At 41.3% G+C, this 7,652-nt stretch overlaps 1 long non-coding RNA gene across 1 annotated transcript; it reads left to right on the top strand.

Moving 5' to 3' along the window:
- Window positions 1–540: 540 nt before the first annotated feature.
- LOC134440821 (uncharacterized) lies at window positions 541–6,340 on the top strand. The gene is made up of 4 exons (XR_010033035.1): window positions 541–654; window positions 3,486–3,653; window positions 4,722–4,824; window positions 5,532–6,340. It is a non-coding gene; the product is annotated as an uncharacterized LOC134440821 (long non-coding RNA).
- The last annotated feature ends 1,312 nt before the right edge of the window (window positions 6,341–7,652 follow it).

Below are 7,652 nucleotides of genomic sequence, written 5' to 3'. Positions count from 1 at the left end.
AATCCCCCAAAAAAAGTATATCTGGAAGAAAATAAATCAATAATAATAATACTAATACTACTACTACTACTACTACTACTACTAATAATAATAATAATAATAAAAATACTGCATTTATGGAGAGATAATGTTATTAGTATGCTTGCGGCTTATGCATACACACACACACACACACACACACACACACACACACACACACACACACACACAGAGCTGTTGTATACGCACACGGAGGCATGGGGGAAGGGGATGGAGGTCTGAGTGTGTGAGTGTGTGTGTGTCTGTGTGTGTGTTTGTCTGTCTGTGCGAGGGAGAGTGTGTGTGTGTGTGTGTGTGTGTGTACGCAGATGCTTCAAGTGCCTTTCAGCAATGGGTGGGTAGGGAGAGGTAAGGGTGGGATTCGAAATTCAACCCTCTGATGGACCAACACCCTACCCAGCATAGAACTAATACAATAGAATGGCCCATCAGCCTCTGGGCATGCGTCTGTACCGCCGCCATCTTGGAACAGGGTTCTAATCAGGTATCTGTTCATTTAGGTACCATTAGAAGCCACGCCAGTCGGTGATCACTTTGTAAAGTTGAAGGATATTTGTGCCGCTATGCTTGCAGCAACGAGAGGACGAAAAACAGCCAAAGAAGGTGTAACATGAGGTAAGGTGTTATCTTGTGATTTTGAATGTTATCGATATTAAGTTTCTGTGACCAGGCCTGGACTGGGAGAACAAAATGGCCCGGGCATTTTTGGCCCAGACCGGCCCCTCATAATCAACGGAGCGAAAAGGCGCAATATTCATGCATGAATCTCTCTTTCAGCTACCAGAAAACACCAGGAAATGTGTGCTGACTATATCAACTATTTATTTAAAATGAATCTTAGTTTGGGCAGTGGTTTAGAAATGCAATAGATGACCACACTCACAGCAAAAGTAATCTAGGCCTACTCTACTTCTCTCTCTAACTCAACCTCATCCTGGCCTGGTTTGACTAGATGAGAAGAGGGAGATAGATTATTTATCACAATGTATGCAGCACTTGCAAAATATTCAAATTAATATAGTATTCAGTGTATTGTTTGTCTAGTAATTTATACAATAAAGATGTTTGTGTCACAAGTCTTATTTTCTCTCTTGCTGACCCATGGGCACCAGAGGAGGTGCGACAGGCAGCAATGCCCAGCAGGTATTAACAGCTACCTGTACAATCCTGAGTGTATAGCCTACTCATAAATTGACCTAGATTAATGTTAAATTGAGGGTTTCTTCTAACAGGTGCATTAGAAGAGGGGTTAATTTCCTGTTATCAAAATGCATCTCTCATTGCATAAGGAAGCTACTTTAATAGCTTGAATGATGAAAGAAAATCATGAACTGCCTATCACCACAATGCTTTAGTGTGTCAAATATGTTAAGAAAGCATTAACATACTGAAGTTTCAAAATGAGCAGTGCTGAAAGTGGTAGGCTACATAAAATAGTCTACAGATAAAACTGTATCAAAAGCTTATTCAAAAGAAATTCTTCAATCATTTATCATTTCTAATTGTCCTGGATAAAATAACAGCTGAGAGAGATAGAGAGAGAGATGCTAGGTCTTTACCTACAGAATATGGTTTGATTGTGCTCCAAGAATTTTTTTAAAAAATCCGTTTGCCAAACCTTTTCCACACGCGAGACGCGACAACCGTTACACGACATATGGATATTTTCACTGCGTGGTAAATGTGATTACGCAAACGATCGCTGAATATTTAGTGAGAGTAGGCATGAGTTGGACAGTCTTCGAAACTCATTTGGCACACGGAATGCTTTAGAACAACACCACTGGTGTTCCATTTAATGCTATACATTTGATTTGGCACATTGCCGTGGCTACTCTATTGTTAATATTATTCACGTCAGTGGTTTGGTGTATGGAATGTTTGTCTTCTCAAATGTCCGTGAGTCGTGCGACCGGTTCAAAGCACTCAAGCACACTTATAGTGGTGGGAATTAATGGCCTATTTAATATTAATGGTTAATGCTGAAGTGAGAATTGGGGAGAGGCATGGAGTATCCTAAAGTTTGAAAGACTTTACTCATACCTGTCAGGGCTCGTAGAGGCTACTACTGCCGCTTCACCTGCTGTCTCCTAGCGTGCTCCTTCACTTCCAACATGCAGAAGTTGTTGTCCCTCTCTTGCTGCTACAACACTACATGCGTGAACACATTATCTTGCCTCTGCTGCAAGTTTTTTTTTATCCCTTTTCCGCAAGCTTTTCCACACCACCTTTTAGTTTTAGTCTCTCCATCGCTTGTGTCTCAAATTTGCGCGCGTAATGCATGGTAGGGGTGGGGCCGCAATGCACCAATGGGACACCCCCTCCCTCTAGCCCCTTTATGTGTGGGCTGATGTCATTGGAGGAGGGCCGAGGGCCGTCAGCACGAAATTGTGGGCCGCCGGTCAATTTTTTTTTTAAACATTAATAACAATTATTTTTAAAAACCGACATCACCGGCCCTCTAGGGGCGTCGGCCCACCGGGATTTTGCCCGGTTTGCCAGATTGCCAGTCCACCCCTGTCTGTGACAAACAACGGCATGATGTGTTTGCCTTGAGCAATGTTGTTAGCCTAGAGCTAATATCATTTCACAGTTGGTCCACTGAGGTAAATCAAGGACGATTTAACTGTAGGACATGAGGACACTTGACATGCCCAATAAAGGCGATAGTTAAGACTCTTTTCTTTCCTTTTGTTTTGTTCCTGAATCAATATCTTTGGCGCTTTGTTCGGCGAAAATAACGTTGTGAGGCAAGCAACGCTAACGTTGGCCTGTACGAATCATTAGTTCTACCTGTAGGTATTAATAGCTAGGTATTAGTCAAAAGCGCTTCCTGAGGAAAGTCAACGTCAACGATGATTTAACTCGTGACACTTGTAAATGTCTAAAAGGGGTGATATTTGTTTAAGTCGTGAATTAATATTTATGGCGCCATGTTTGACGAACTTGCGAAAATCTCGGATAGATCTCTAATTTAAAGTTAGCTAACTAGTTGCAACAGTGTTTGTTGCAACGGACATTCCGTACGTGCCTCAGTTGATACACACACACTTGAATATCAAATATTGTTTTTATGTACTATGATGTCCACATGTTTGCTCATTGTTTAAAAAGCCATTCAGGGAAGAATAAAAGTGACTACAACACGGCAAGGATAACTTTTAAGTTTGTCAGGCGTGCTTGTTACAGTGCTTGTTGCAACATGTCAACAACAGCGTTCCCTAAACCTCAGTTGTACAATTTACGCTAACACCTTCAATTAAACATGTCTTTCATGTGCCTATACCCTGTTGGTAAGTTTTGTTTTCAAGAAAGCGCCACGTAATTAACGTGGTTACACAAACATAAGGATCATGTACACATCTCGCACCAAATGTTGCTATTCTGCTTTGCACTGGAAGGATAAAGTTGATAAGGTTATTGCTACTACAACTTGTTCTGTGCAGATGGCCCAAAAGAAGGAGGAGGCGGGCATGGGCTCTGGCTTTGAAGAGAGAGAGAGAGGTTTGTGCCAAAACAACGCTGATCTGATGCTGCCACTTACCTCCTGAGCAAACTGTTCGGCTGAGAGAGCCATCAATTTCAACTTCAACTTCCCCAAACACTTGTCCAAGGTTAGTCAAACAATTAGTTGCATGATATCTCATAAGTAATCATGAGTTGTTCTTTCAGGCTCTACTAAGGAACATTGTATGCATTTATAAGTAGATAACCTTGATGGTGTCATACTGTGTTTGCCTATGTGGGGATCTGGGTTCAGTGTTGCCAGCTGGAAAATGCTGAATTATCTACCAAAACCTCAAAATTATCATTTTTGGGGACTGGGAGGAGATTATCGTACTAGACCCAAATTGTTGTTTCAAGGCATCAAAATGAACTGAATTACAACTCTGAAATGATTGTACATCATGCTTTTTTGATCAGTGAGGACAAAATTGACAATTATGGTACAAATACGATAATCATCATATATCTGGCAACACTGTCTGGGTTTCTCTCTCTCTCGCACATGAACACACCGGACACACGCGTCACATGAAGTGCTGGCAGCAAGTGCACAGGTGGAGACATTTCCGCGGTGGAGGTGGATTCAACAGGAGGACGGTGCACGCATGGCGTGCGTTGCAATATGCGACCTTGCCTCCTCCACTTGCTTCTCTCCTCGTACCAGGAAGTAATATGTCATGATGACATCACTGACAACAGCATTATATTTCAATATCTTGCAAAAGCTCAATTGTAGTCTTTTTCTCATTTGCAATTGGGATGGTGAATGAAAAACAGTCCCTCAAAAGTTGTGGCTAGGCTGACAGCTGGGAAACTTTATCGTTTTCTCCACAGAGGAGGGGCCAGGAGGCGGGACGAGGAGGCAAGTGCAAGTGGAGGAGGCAAGGTCGCATATTGCAATGCACTCATGGTCTGGGGTGTGCGTAGATTTAGGCACGTTTGATGCGCTTGATAAATGAGGGCCCTGAATCATTTGACTTGTTCTGAGTCGCATGACTGACTAGGAAGTTTTAAAGCATGACTTGTGAAGTTCTTACCACTCTCTTGCTGCAGCCATTTGCCACCATCACTTGATCCCCCTGTCATGCATATAATTAAGGATTACTGTACTGTGTTTTAACTGAGTAAATAATATGCATATTGGCTCCTAATGTTTTGTTTTGAACTTTTATTAGGGTAGTTCCAGTCCTGTGTTCCATTCTTCATGGAGGGCATGGGGTGACTGTCTGCGTTTGTGACCCTCCAGTCAGCATTGAGTTGACGGGCTACAGACACTTGGTAACTTTTCTTATTTGATTTCTGATGTTTTTAGTGTTTTATATTGGAATCTTCAATTGTATTAATGAAGCGAACCTTTTCATTTATGCATTCTCTGTATTTTTCGTGGATTTTCATTTTGTATTTACATGGAGGGCATCACAACTGTGCATGAACACATGTAGATGTGCTTAACAAAAAATATAATTCTAGCTGTTGTCCAACAGCAATGTCAGCTGTCTATCCACCTGACGTCAACACGGCACAACTGATGGCCCCGCACATTTCAATAAGCGTATTTTTGTCTATTTTCAAGTAAAAATGCTCAGTTAGTCATGTCACTCTTAAATGAACGCCAGTCCTCCAAAAACTCACTAGAATTGTAGAACTAGAATTTTGAGGCCTAAAACCTAGTTGTAAACTCTTACCAATACAAGTATTTTACATTTTCTTGATCTGATATTGAGTCACAGCCAGTTACTTGGAGAGGTCAAACCTATGTTGGAGGGAATCTGTGGCAGGGTTTCTTTGCTTTTACTTTTTGTACCACTGTTTCACCTAGATAACCAGCTTGACCAAGTGGCCCATTATCAGATCAAGGGTGTTTTACTTGAAAACAGACCAAAAAATAAGCTTGTTGAAACAAACATGTGAGGCCCTCAGTTTTGCTGTGTTGATGTCACTGTTTGGCATGTTTTTTTAAATGTGAATGTTTTTTAAATGCTCAGCAGTTGGAGAACAGGCTGTGAACTGCTGATATCCTGCGTCCTTCAGCACAGTGAGCGCCAGTGCCACAGATCAACGCAATGTTTGAGCTGCCACAGACACCTTCATCTTCTGGCCATCGAAGTCAACATGCCTTCTGACCACCTTGTTTTTGCTGCATGAAGACCCTCAGGATCCTGAACATTATTCAGATCAACAATATGTTGCCATTTAACTGTTCCAAAGGGACTGATGATAGGACCGTAAGCCTTGAGCATATTTTTAGCTAATTTCCTGATCAGGTAGATATCTTCCCCTGAGGAAAGGCGGGTAAATGAGGTCTTCAGAGGCTGTTCTTCTGGATTTTACCAGATATGTTTCGACAGTAGGGTCACAGGGATGTTGATGTGTCATGTGCTTTGAAATGAGCTGATGTTGTTATGGAGGTGTGCCCTCCCTGTCAATATTGACAGGTTGGTCACACTTTCTACTGAGTTATCCTTTTTGGATGGTGGTCCAGGTGTGTAACGGCATGTATGCCCCCTCATCCCTGTGAACAAAAACCAGGGATGAGGGGGCATACGTGCTCTAACACACCTGGCCCACCATCCTAAGATGACCACTCTAACAGCAGGAGGTTTGACCAATATCAACAGGGAGGGCACACCTCCACAACAACGTCAACTGATTTTAAAGCACGTCACATCAACATCCCTGTGACCCTACCGTCGAAATGTCTGAAGTAACCTGGTTAATGGATGGTGGTGGCGGGGTTCTAATGTTGATTGTGTATATAGTTGTCTTTTTTCAATAAATTGAAGTGTGGTCAGGACTTGCTGTGTACTTTCATTGTCAAACTCTGCTTAAAGGATAACTCCAGCCAATTACATTTTCGGCTCAGCCCTTTCCGGGATCTGAGCTATTCTAATGGGGGCAGATTTTGTTTATCGCTGTTTGCTAGTTGTCTGATTTTGCATAACCTTTTGAATGTTTTGGGGAATAAATCAAGATGTTGTTTTTATTATTATTTAGTGGGAGCATGTTGAAATTGGCTGGAGTTAAACTTTAAGCTTTCCTATTTTTGTTTTTGTTTTTTAACGATTCACTGAAACCATTGTAAATATTTGGGAATAAAGTAGTCACAGCAATCTGTTGCATTGCTTAAATATTATGGTAATGGGATTACATTACTGATAACATATTTAGCTTATTACATTTCAAAAGTAACCTCACCAACCCTGTGTAGGCCTATGTAATATTTATTTCATGTGTGTAGATTTGTAAACATGCTGAATAGGATCAAAAGGTTTCAGGAAACTATGGATTTAACCTGTGATCACATTGTTGAAACTGGGCCCATAGGGCTTATTGCTAGAAATAAGACTTATTGTCCAGAAATAAGACACAACGGTGCTGTAGCTTGGTTAGTGCAGCCCTCAAATATTATAAGGCACCAAACAATAAACCAGCCTTCACTGTTGTGACTTGTGCAAATATTGCATTCGTGTAGGCCCTATACAATGATGGCACATTCAAGTGTAATGTAGCCTAATTTAGATAGTGTCCATAACGTAACCATAGGCCTACACTCATACATAGATTACATTACATTGCTCTTCTTAGCTGACGCTTTTTACAGACGGGAATGAAGAAACTAATGATTCATTGTACATATTTTGTCCAAGTATAATGTAGGCCTACTTATTTGCTTGTGAAATGTGTATGTTTAATTTTCCCCCATGTAGAACTAAACGTTTTCGAGGTAGACTATGCCCTGTTCATCAGGAAGTCTCGTACAGCTGGTATGAATGGGAAAAGGGTAGGCCTAATTAGTTGAGCGTAAATGTAGGCTATGTTGACAAAAAATGGTTTAACTATCAATTTTTCAGGGTAAGTAAATGACTAACATTTTGTAACGAACCAGGATTAAACAAAAACAAAAACCTCCGGTAGTCAAATATGTCAATTTATGCGGATTTAATCCCGCATGTTGGCTTGGTTCCGATAGACGTTCATTCATTTCAAAGCAGCGCTCCGCGGCGCTTCCCATGTTCCAAGATGGCGGCCTGTTTGACGCAAGCGTTCCTATTGACCGCTTCATTCATGGGCCATTCTATTGTATTATTTCTATGCCTACCCAGTAG

Source organism: Engraulis encrasicolus, chromosome 24 (assembly GCF_034702125.1).
Source record: "Engraulis encrasicolus isolate BLACKSEA-1 chromosome 24, IST_EnEncr_1.0, whole genome shotgun sequence".
NCBI classification, from domain to species: Eukaryota; Metazoa; Chordata; class Actinopteri; order Clupeiformes; family Engraulidae; genus Engraulis; species Engraulis encrasicolus.
Note: the sequence above shows the minus strand (reverse complement) of the source record. Positions and strands in the feature narration are given on the sequence as shown.